The sequence below is a fragment of the Cervus elaphus genome, chromosome 22 (assembly GCF_910594005.1).
Source record: "Cervus elaphus chromosome 22, mCerEla1.1, whole genome shotgun sequence".
Taxonomy (NCBI): Eukaryota; Metazoa; Chordata; class Mammalia; order Artiodactyla; family Cervidae; genus Cervus; species Cervus elaphus.
The window spans coordinates 59269934-59282580 of NC_057836.1; the positions used below are offsets into that span (position 1 = coordinate 59269934).

Here is a 12647-nt window from a genome sequence, read left to right on the forward strand (position 1 = left end):
GACTCAGGGATCGAACTCACATCTCCAGCTTTAGCAGGTGGATTCTCTACCAGTGAGCCACTTGGGAAGCTGCTGAAGCTATTTGTAAGTTTTTCTAAATATACAAGGAATACTCTTGTTATTGTTACTGTTGATGTGAATGATATCGAAGCAGAATTTGCAATAGTGGTGAAAGGTAGTGGTCACAATCACGGTCATGTCTCTTAACCTATTATTCTGGAGTACCATCAGTGTGGGCAGCCTGGGATGACCAGTTCCTTTCCTTCTGTTGTAGAGGATATTGGTTTGAGAACTTGTGGTATGAGAAATAGGTGAGATATTACCAAAGTACATATATCACTGGAGTAGAATTAAGACAGAATTCTTCAAATAGTCTGCATTTTCAACTCCTTACTTTCAGAGAAATCTATGTTAAATATGATTTGACTATAAAATAAACTAAGATTTTTAAATTAAATTTGAAAAATGTTTTATAAAATAATTGTTCTAATGCTTAGATCAATTGCTTATCAATTTGACCTAATATCAATATTAGATCAAAATAATTGATGTAATACTTAGTACTTACGTAGCCCAAATATCTTAAAAGATGGAAACATTGTTCAGCTCAGCTCCAATGCAGCTTTATAAAATAGGTGTTTTCCAACATATATTTTTGTGATCCCTAACATTTGATATGCTGTTGTTGAGTAAGAACTGTACGGAAAATATTTATATAATTCTACTTTCAATCAAAATGTTCTACTTTAAAGAAGATATTGTGTTTGAGATAATACTAATTGAATTAGTAATTCCATGAGTGGACTTTTAGTGGAGACACAATAGTAAGGGACTAGTTCCCACTTTGTCCATGCAGTTTTGGAGAAGACTGACAGTCTGTTGAGAATTTAGGTAAATTAATTCATAATACTGCTGACTCATTATCGGTCCCTGATTTGCAGGGACCTTAAACTGATATTAACCTCTCCCCAGAACACATACCCTAGATAACAGCCCAACAGCCATAATTAAATGTAACTTTCTGACATGATACCCCAAATGTCTTTGTTGTAAACAGTCACCCCTGTCTCCCAGGGAGGGCCTTTTCCTTGTGCCCCCTTAGGAAAAAAAAAAACAAAAACTCATGGGAAGCATACAAAAATTCTGCATTTTTTGGTTTGAATTAACAAATCTGGCCTCAGCCAAGGAACTTCAAAATATTCCACCTTTGGACCATAATAAAGGCATATACCCCACATTCGCCTTTCTTTGTGCCTGCACTCTGGCCTCCTATAGCTCCTCCTCCAGAATCTGAGAGTAATAAACTTCATTTCACTTTCCTTTGTGATCTTTTGTTGAATCAGGGCTCACCATCCTACACCCCTGAGCTCCATTTAACATATGTTAATTTAACAAAGTCACAACACAGTCGGAAGCAGAACTGTTTTGATGGATTGGAACTGAGATAAGTGCTGGAAGGAGGACTTCTGGATTGCAGGTTATGTTTGCTCAGAAGTTTGCTATTTTTATAAAGCCCAATTCAAATGATATGACTATACCTTTGTGCATAGTAAGAACTGGGGTCCAGTGATGTGAAATTATGGTTCAAGAGGCACCATGAAAAATCACATAAATAGCAGTCCCGTGAGGACTGCACAAGGTACTAAAATCATAAGTACCTGTTATGTTTATTTGTTTATCTATGTTTATTTACTAAGGTTCCCCCTTATATACATATATGTGTATCTACATGTGTATATAATTTATATGTGTATATACGTATAAGATGTATATATGTGTATATATACTGGATGGAGTAGTGTATTATATAAAATGCACTCCATTTGGCAGAAATGTATCATTTATAATCTAAGATTTAAAAAGTCAAACTAGCCCAATTTTTATCTTTTTGCTCTTGGATACCTCTTGGATATATTTTTTAAAATTATTAAGTGATTCTATTTTAGTTATTAGCTGCCTAAACTCTTTCTACTTCATCCTGAAAAATAGCATGCCTCTGATGAAGAATATGAGCTGCAGACTATCATCACTGGTGAGAGACAAACTGCACCTAGGTGACAATTAGTGGTATTCATGCAAATTATTTCTTTGCTCTGATTTAATCTTATTGTAGATATTCTGTTTTAGAGAAATAGAATGGTAAGACAACTGAGAACTAAGATACATTTATGGATTTTATTATTATATTTGATATTATATATACATTTAAAGAATATTCTTTGATCCTTTGACACATATACTTTGATTATTAGAGAGAAACTGGTCTAAGATATGGTCTGTGAAAATCACACCCAAGTGACTGAATTTATTCTTCGTGGTTTTATAAACAACTCTCAGATGAAAGTTTCCCTCTTTGTTTTGTTCCTGGTCATCTATACAGTCACTTTGTTGGGTAACTTCCTTATTGTCACAGTTACCAGTATGGATCCTGCTCTTCAAACACCCGTGTACTTCTTTCTCAGGAACTTGTCACTTCTTGAAGTCTGTTTCACCTTGGTCATGGTGCCAAAGATGTTGGTAGATCTAGTATCCCCAAGGAAAAGCATCTCTTTTGTAGGCTGCGGTACCCAGATGTACTTCTTTTTCTTCTTTGGCAGCTCCGAATGTTTCCTCCTCTCTGTGATGGCTTTGTGGCCATCTGTAATCCTCTCCGCTATTCAGTCAATGAATAGGTCCCTATGTTTGTGGATGGCTGTAGGTTCTTGGATGTCTGGTGTTCCCGTGTCTATGCTACAGACAACTTGGTTGATGGCCCATCTTTCTGTGGACCAAGCACCATAGGCCACTTCTTTTGTGATGGTTCCCCAGTGTTGAAACTAGTCACTGAGGATACAACCGTGTATTAAATGCAAGCACTTGCCTCCACACTACTATTTATTATGTTTCCCTTTTCCCTCATTTTGGTCTCCTACACTCGCATTATTAAAACCATCCTGATGATGCCCTCTGCTACCGGTCACCAGAAGGCATTCTCCACTTGTTCATCTCACTTCATTGTGGTATCCCTTTTCTATGGAACAGCCAGCTTGACCTACCTACGGCCCAAATCCAACCAGTCTCCTGAGAGTAAGAAGCTAGTGTCATCGTCCTACACTGTCATCACACCTATGTTAAACCCCATCATCTACAGCCTAAGGAACAATGAAATGAAGGGGGCAGTCAAGAAGACAATCACTCGAAAAGTCTTGCAGAAGTTAGATGTGCTTTGAATTCAATTGTGGTCAAGTTTTTCTAAACAAAGTAGGAGCACCAGAACCCATGAACAAAAGCTTTGAAGGAGTGGAAGATTTGCTCTTACTTTGTCAGGGTCACTTACTATGATGGGTGAATCTCAGTGTCTCAGTCAGAGTCCCAGCTCAGACTGGGGTACCTGAGTTCTTTTATGAAGGGATTATTCACAAATTGTGGGGCAACTCATATGATGGAAATTCCATGTCTCTTGACCTGAAAGGCAAAGAAAAGAGGTATTAACTGGCACTTTAGAGAATGTTAAAAATCTAAGAAAAAGTTGCTCATTGGAAGCTTTTTTCTTTAGTAGACAAAGGCAACAATCTCAGCCTAATTCTGCTCTGACTCTCTTACATCTACTGCTGGTATCTTCTTGATCAAACCAAGTTGAGATAGAGGGCAAGAGTGTCCACTGGTGCAATATAATGAACAACCTTCTAGAGCACAGATTAGAATGGAAAAAGTTATGAAGGGTAAATGAAAATATCTGCCACAAACCACTGTATATTCTGCATTTAATGTGATGTGAAGACTATCATGTAATGTGTTTTAAGTTAATTTTTAAAAGATAATGAAAGGTAGAGATTTGTAGTTGCTAAAAATTCACGGTGCAAATTCCTTATAAGTGTGGTGGGTTTAAATGAGGTTACTTAAAAAAAAAATTACCTTAGTTTTAATATTTGTTAACATGCTTCTGGACTTCTTTGATCATTGGCTAAATCTGCTATTCATTTGGATTAATCAACTATTTGCTGTTGTTGTTGTTCAATTGTTGTGTCTGACTCCTTGTGACCCCGTGAGTGCCAGGCCTCCCTGTCCTTCACTGTGTTCCAGAAGTTGCTCAGATCATGTCCACTGAGCTGGTGACACTGTCTAATCGTCTCATCCTCTGCTGCTCCTTCTCATTTTGCCTTCATTCTTTCCCAGCATCAGGATCTTTTCTAACGAATCGGCTCTTCATATTGTAGCCAAAGTATTGGAGCTTCAGCTTCAGCATCAGTCCTTCCAATAAATATTCACGATTGGTTTCCTTTAGGATTGACTGGTTTGATCTCCTTGGAGTCTAAGGGACTCTCAAGATTTCTCCAGCACCACATTCAGCTATTAGAATCTAAACAACAATCCTGGCTTGACAATACTGTAAGTGAAAAAGAGTAAAGTTAGTAATAGCTAACATGATTTTTCAAGTTACTGCCTTTAACAAATGCACCTGCAACAACCCAAGAGATAGATTTTCTTTTGCATTTATTTTTTTTTGTAAAAGAAAAATTATGATCAGAAAATTAATTTGAAAAGGCAAAGAGTTATGCAGAGGTGGTCCCGAGAATTTGAATGCATACTCTTTTGAATTTGAAAGCCAATATCTTAACCACTGAAAAGTCTCTAGTCACATTTTCATCATGATAAAGTCCCCACTTACATGGTAATTTGGCCTTTCAGGAATGAAAGCACCTTGAGACAGCATAGAAGAACAAAATGAATAATTTAATTTTTGAAAAATCTCATATTTCCACTAGCATAAGGATATATTGACTTTGAATATGCAATTTATATATAATGATATCAGTTGCTCTAAGTCTTTGTTAGCCAGCGTTTTTTTTTTAATTTTACAGTTTTTTCTTTAAGCAATAATGACTCTCAATCATTCTTTGTCAATTCAAGAAAATTTTAAAGTCATCTCAAATTTCCAACTTGTGTTGACTATTTTAGTTTAATTGTGTTTCCCTGAAGTTTGTATCCATTGAATGTAATGGGAATTTGGGGCAGGAAATATCAGTTCCTTTAAATATTTCTCTTTCAGTGGCCTTTTAATTTCTTAAGCCTAACTCAAATATTTTAAAATTAATGTTACTAAGTTCAGTGACCCTCTGGCAAAACTCTTTTGCAGTGGTTTCCTATTAACTTTATGTGACTCAGAAGTAAATTGTGAGATTGTTAAATCTATTAAGTAGTGCATGTGTATGCATTTAATAAACTAGCATAATCAAATATAGAGAAGAATAAAATAAGCCATATATGAAAATAATTTATGAGAGCATCTGATGCATGGTAAACACTATCTGGTTGTTTGATAATATTATTGTTAGAATAACAGAAAATATGGAGTGGACTCCACATATTATAGGGTATGTTTTAGTTATGCATATACTCCTTTCTGATTGAAATGCAAATTAATTTCTTCTATAAGATGAAAGCAAAAATGTTCATAAATCATATACCTATTGCATATTCTGTGTGATTGATAGTCTACAAGTTTTTACAGAGAATTTATAATTATTATGTTTCAAATAGTTTTATTAAAATTGATAAAAGTCACTTAACTGCAAGATCTTCATGGAGATGTTTTAAAAAAACTTTTCAACCTCAATTTATAGGCTGATTTTTTTCTGTTTTTATAAAATTTTTATTTATTTATTTTGGCTGCACTGGGTCTTCGCTGCTGCTCATGGGCTTTCTCTAGTTGCATAAAGTGGGGACTGTTTCTCCTCATGCGTGGGCTTCTCATTGTGGTGGTTTCTCTTGTTGCTGTCTGTGAGCTCTGGAGGAGCTATGAAGCATGGGCTCAGTTGTTCCACAGGATGTGGAATCTTCCTCAACCAGGGATGGAACCCCATGTTCCCTGCTTTGGCAGGCAAATTCTTGTCCACTGCACCACCAGGGGCATTAGATTTTGTTTCTTTAAAGTTCCACAAGCTAATTAACAAAGTCATTATTATATCTGGAGTTATGATTGAAAAGATTGATTTGATGAGTTTTTCTCTCTCTCTCTTTTTAAATTCTTCTGTATTTGTTACAACTTTTTAAAGCAGAATGTGACTTGAGCACTACATTTCCATTCACAAAACTTGCTCCAAGTTACTTTTCCAGCAGCTTTACAACATGCCTGAGCAGGCTTATAATTTTGCTACTCTAAACAATATTTTTCTTTGGAAAACAAGCCCTATGTATGGACAGCGACTCCAATCAAGTTGGTTCAGCTTAACACACTAACTTCTAGAGGCCTGGCACATGCAGTCATAACTACAGGGGATGGAAGTTTTAAAAAGTATATCCCAGAAGATGAAAACTTGCTTTAACAAGTGTTTCTTTTAAACATCACGATATATACTTCAGAACACTTCAGTGACAGGAAATTTTGGTCTACTAAAGAATCCGCTTGACAGCTAAACACTTCAGACCACAAAGTTAACACAGGTTACATACATACCTTACAACAAACATAACTACTTCCATCTGTTAAAATGAACCAACATGAAACTAGGAAAAAACAACTAGCTCTGCTTTAGTGCTAAAAGTATCACAGTATCTCACTTAGTATAAAGAAATCTTATCCTCCCCTTATGTAGTTACCATGCCATACAGATTTTTAAATGTTAACAAAAATAAAGAAATACTTGAAAACATATTAGAGGGAATGGAGACAGAGTGCTGAACACATAGCCAAGCGATCCTCAGGCAGCGCTTAGTCTACTTCTTCCATGCGGGACGTGTCATCATCTCCTTCCAGGGGAGGCATTTCCTCAGTGACCGCAGAACTGCTGTCCTCAGCAGTGGGGTCATCCTCGTCAATACCGAGACCAAGTTTGATCATCCTGCAGATCCTGTTGGCGTGTGTCTGGGGATCCTCCAGACTGAAGCCAGAAGACAGAAGAGCTGTTTTGTATAGCAGGATGACCAGATCCTTCACAGACTTGTCATTCTTGTCAGCCTCTGCCTTTTGCCTCAAGGTCTTGATGATGGAATGGTCAGTGTTGATCTCCAGGTGCTTCTTGGCTGCCGTGTAACCCGTCGTTTAGTTGTCTCCCAGGGTTTGAGCCTTCATGATCCGTTCCATGTTTGCTGTCCAGCTGTATGTGCTTGTAACAATGAAGCATGGGGATGTCACCAACCGGATAGACATAACCACCTTTTCAACTTTCTTCTCCAAAATGTCCTTCATGATTTTGCAAAGGTTTTCAAATTTTGTCTTTTTCTCTTCTTGTTTCTTTTTCTCTTTCTCATCTTCTGGAAGTTCCAGGCCTTCTTTGGTGACTGACACTAAGGTCTTCCCCTCAAACTCCTTCAGCTACTGCATACAGTACTCATCAATAGGCTCGATCATGTAGATCACTTCCAAGCCGTGCTTCCGGAGATGCTCCACAAAGGCCGAGTTGGCTACCTGGTCCTTCGTCTCACCTGTGATGTAATAGATGTGTTTCTGGTTTTCCTTCATTCTTGTGCAATAGTCCTTGAGAGAAACCATCTCATCACCAGAAGCAGAAGTATAGTACCTCAACAGCTCTGAAAGCTTCTTCCGATTTTGAGAATTTTCATGTATCCCAAGCTTAATATTTTTAGAGAACTGCTCATAAAACTTCTTGTAGTTCTCTTTATCTTCTGCCAGTTCAGTGAAGAGTTCCAAGCACTTTTTGACCAAATTCTTCCTGATAACTTTCAAAATTTTGCTTTGTTGCAACATCTCACAGGAAATGTTCAGAGGGAGATCCTCAGAGTCCACCACACCTCTAATGAAATTCAGGTATTCAGGGATTAGCTCCTCACAGTTATCCATGATGAAAACTCTGCGAACATACAACTTAATGTTGTTCTTCTTCTTTCTGTTTTCAAACAGATCAAAAGGAGCTTGTCTTGGGACAAAAAGAAGGGCTCTGAATTCCAACTGTCCTTCAACTGAAAAATGCTTGACCGCCAAGTGATTCTCCCAGTCGTTGGTCAGGCTCTTGTAGAACTCTCCGTACTCCTCGTTAGCGATGTCATCAGGGTTTCTGGTCCAGATAGGCTTTGTCTTGTTCAGCTCTTCTTGATCGATGTACTTCTCCTTGATCTTCTTCTTCTTCTTGTCCCCGTCCTTCTTCTCTTCCTCCTCCTCATCTGAGCCAACGTCTTCTATCTCAGGCTTGTCATCAGACTCCTTTTCTTCTTTCTCCTTCTCTTTCTCTTTGTCTTCCTTCTCTTCTGCCTCATCATCACTAACTTCTTTATCACGTTCCTTCTCCACAAAAAGAGTGATGGGATAGCCAATGAACTGAGAATGCTTCTTCACAATCTCCTTTATTCTCTGTTCCTCCAGGGTACTCAGTCTGGTCTTCTTTCAGATGCAGAATAACCTTTGCTCCACTTCCCATAGGTTCACACTCCTCACTGTGAAGGATCCTCCTGCAGAAGACTCCCAGGCGTAGTGCTCCTCATCCTTATGTTTGGTGATAACGGTCACTTTCTCAGCCACCAAATAGGCCGAATAAAACCCGACACCAAACTGGCCAATCGTGGAGATAGCAGCGCCAACTTGCAAAGCCTCCGTGAACGCTTTGGTCCCGGACTTGGCGATGGTGCCCAGGTTATTAATCAAATTGGCCTTGGCCATCCCAATGCCGGTGTCCACGATGGTGAGGGTTTGATCTTGCCTGTTCGGTATGAGATGAATGTGCAGCTCTTTCCCAGAGTCTGACTTACTGGGATCGGTCAAGCTCTCATACCTGATCTTGTCCAGGGCGTCGGACGAGTTTGAAATCAGCTCCCTCAGGAAAATCTCCTTATTCGAGTAGAAAGTGTTGATGATCAGTGACATCAACTGGGCAATTTCTGCCTGGAAGGCGAACGTCTCCACCTCCTCCTCCTCCATCCGCTGATCCTGAGCCTGGGTCTCCTCAGGCATCTTGGCTGAAGGACTAGCATGGGCTCCGCAGTGACGCAGCACCGGGACGCAGAGGCAACTCGAGTTTTTCTCTCAAACCAGTGCTCTTTAATGTTTTCTTTATTAACTAATTCCAGGATTTGTGGTAGTCGTTTGTGCTCTCAGTTGTGTCTGACTTTTGCGACCCCTTGGACTGTAACCCACCAGGCTCCTCTGTCCATGAGATTTCCTAGGCAAGAATACTGGAGTTGGTTGCCATTTCCTTCTGCAGTGGAATCTTCCCAACCCAGGAATCAAGCCCGGGTCTCCTGAATTGCAGGTGGACTCTTTACCGACTGAGCTACAAGGGAAGCCCCAGGGTTTACTTCTGGCCATATATTTTTATCATGGTTACTGTGCTGGTATCATTGACTTTTTGCAGAAAACGTTTTGCATAGAGTCCCTCCTTTGTTTTCAGTTTCATAGATGGCTTTCAAATATATGTCCCCACATTGTTATTTACAAGCAATTCTGGAAATATTTCCTTTAAATGTCCTTAAGTTTGAGTATTAGAGGGTGTCCTCCAATGCCAAACCTGGTACACATAAGAAAAGAATTAGCTAGATTGATTATAGTATGCAATCCTGTTAGATATATATGGGAGCTGAGGTAAGAAGAAAAAGTGATCAAACGTATTTCATATTTCAGTATAGCTTGAAAAGTTTGTGTGGTTTATTTCAGTGACACTCTAGTCAAATTAAGGAATCCAATCCAATGTATATCATAGTTTATATTTATATTTTAATGTGAAATAAATAAAATTGTCCTAAAGGAATTTTAGATTTGGTTAAGAGACATAACTTAAGAACAATTAACTAGTAAAAAATACAATTATATAATGATGACATAAAGCAAAATTCTTAACCTCCAAAGTCAATATTACAATAACAAATACATGCACATTTATAAACATATTATAAATACTGATAGTGAGTTCTGTGAAAGTTCAGGTAGTAGAGAGAATATAATGTGTGTAACACAATGATTCATTATGAAATAAAACCTACAGACTTGATAGTCAGATAGTCACTAATTTGAATTCAGAACCCAATACCGAGTATTTATCCTCCATGAATTTTGATTTCTGTCCATGTTTTTGGCAAAGTCTTTTGAGTTTTTATTGTGCTATTACAATTTAATATATTCAGAAAAGAGGGGGCAGGAGTTATCTATAGATCACTTAGCCTCCGGACTCCTCATTTTATGATTCTAAGGGCAAGGAAGAAACCATCTACCGTGGAGAAGAGATGAAGGCCGGATAGACCCTGTATTACCAGACTCCCTTATGGCTACTTTGAACATATGTAACTTAAGCTCAATTAATCATATTTTGGATTGCAATTTAACCATGTAAAGAGATGGGACGGGGGATTTCACATGAAGCCAGTGGTTCCCAGAGTCCAGGAACAAAGGAGACTACAGTGACCGTGGCAGGGCGCAGTGTCCAGTACTCGGGGCGCAAGCTTCAGCCGTGGCATTCAGATTATAGTTGTGCCACAGCAGGGTATTCACACAACTGATTCTGGAGTAGTAATTTAAATTTTCACAACGATCCTGCTTTTTCTTACATTTTCCTTTCCATTTGTATGTAGTAGGCTTCTAAATACGTTTTCAATATTTCTCCTATGTAAATCATCAAAAGTCAGTTTATTTTTTAAAAATGAAAAATTCTAATGAATGAAAAAATCAAACAATTCAGGAAGCAAGTGTCATTTGACTGAATTTATTTGTAAGTTCCATCAAAATATCTTACACAGAAGCCTGTGGAATGAACATTTTTAAATGAGAGGCAAAAATTTTTGCATATATGCCGAGGTCCAGCCCCAGTGGGTCCAGGAATACCAAGGGATGAGTGGCATTGGCGAGGAAGAAGACAGACACACACAGAAGGTTGTGTAGAAGAGGTAGCTTTTTTCTTAATTTTTAGGATAGCTCAGATTTTATAGAATGAACGTTACCTCCCCCTTAAGTCACCACATATTACATCAGAGTTAGGTTTCATGCTTCTGTCAATATTTTTCTTTCCCATGTTTTTCCCTTATGCATTCATCTAGAATGTTTCCGATTACAGGGTTTTTTCTTAAATATCCCATACATTAATCTTCTTGCCTCAATGCCTAACATTTTCATTCTAACAAAACAATGTTCTACAAATCTCAGGTATAGTGTAAATTCTTTGGACAATAAAACAATACATGGGAAGGGTCACAGTAACATGTTTGACATTTCTGAGAATAGTACCATGAGAAAAACCTTGATATTTTTCTTTACCTGAAATTACAAAGTCTCAATTCACAGTGATAAACTATTAAGCAGCAAAAACACCTCTAAAGCAGCAAAACACCTCTATTAATAGTGAGATAATGGCAGTGAAGCTGGTTAATATAAACCTTCTATTGAAATCCTATGTACCCCATTTCCTAACTCTACAAAAATACCCATAATCTTCCATCTTGTTTAAAGAAAGGGAAACAATGAACAAATAGCAGCAAAGAAATAGCAATAACGAAAACCCTCTCAACCAAGGAGCAAGTAAACTGAAGCAGTATATCTACTTCTAAATCTAAATGCCTCTACTCTTTTCTGTTCTAGAACATTATAATCTTTTAAGCAAGCAGCCAAACTATACCTGTGGCCTTTTTTTTTTTTTTGACTTGATGTTTATGGTTGTGTCTTGAGCCAGAGCAATCATGAGCATTTCCAAAAAGGCTTAGACTTTTCCAGGGAGGCCTTATTACCATATATTATATTTCCAAAAATTAACAGAAAGCCCAACAACAGTGAAACAGAAGGAGGAAAGGGACATACCGGGCCCCCAGGACAACTTAGAGGGGAAGAGCTGTCTTGCAGATTCCTTTCTCGTCTCGTGACCTTGTCCCTGGGACAACCTCGAGGGGAAGAGCTGCCTTGCAGGTTCCTCTCTCGTCCCGTGACCTTGTCAGCATCCAGGCATGTCCTGGCGGCTCCCGACCCATATATATGTAACAATCATATATAAGAGAATTTGATTTCTCTTAAGCACTTTTGATGGAATATATATGATCACTCTTGTGGACTGACTTGTGTCCCCCAAAAGATATGCTGAAGTCCTACCTTATTTGGAAATAGAGTATAATCATATGAAGATGAGGTTATAATGGATTGAAAGTGAAAGTCACTCAGTCATGTCTGACTCTTTGCAACCCCATGGACTGTACAGTCCATGGAAATATCTAGGTCAGAATATTGGAGTGGGTAGCCTTTCCCTTCTCCAGGGGATCTTCCCAACCCAGGGATTGAATCCGTCTCCTGCTTTGCAGGCAGATTTTTTACCAGCTGAGCCACAAGGGAAGCTCTAATGGATTAGAGTGGGTGATAAATCCAATGACTAGTGTCATTACATAAGGAAAGATTTAGAGACACAGAGATATACAGACCTGTAGGAAACACAGCCTTGTGAAGATGGAGGCAGGAGCTGAAGAGATGTAGCTATATGCCAGGAACACTGGGGTTGTTGGCAAGTTCCCATCCTGCCCACAGCTTGGTTTCAGACTTCTTGCCTCCTGATCTGTGAGAGAGTAAATTTCAATTGTTTTAAGCCACTCCTTTGTGGTAATTTGATTGCAAAAGCCCTAGGATGTACTAATATACATCACAATTTTGAAAGTAATTAGGTAATTCCTCATTTACTGTGTGGTGAGAATAGACAGATGGTCATATTCTTTAGAATGTGCTTCTTCATCTCCATTGGAGAAATGCCTATTTT

The 12647-nt window shown here is 38.4% G+C and overlaps 2 pseudogenes across 1 annotated transcript; one reads left to right on the forward strand and one right to left on the reverse strand.

Moving 5' to 3' along the window:
• Positions 1-2271: 2271 nt before the first annotated feature.
• On the forward strand, positions 2272-3209 carry LOC122680160 (annotated as a pseudogene).
• A 2799-nt stretch (positions 3210-6008) lies between these two features.
• On the reverse strand, positions 6009-8889 carry LOC122680248 (annotated as a pseudogene). The gene has a single exon (XR_006336669.1). The product of XR_006336669.1 is annotated as a heat shock protein HSP 90-alpha-like (transcript).
• Between the last annotated feature and the right edge of the window lie 3758 nt (positions 8890-12647).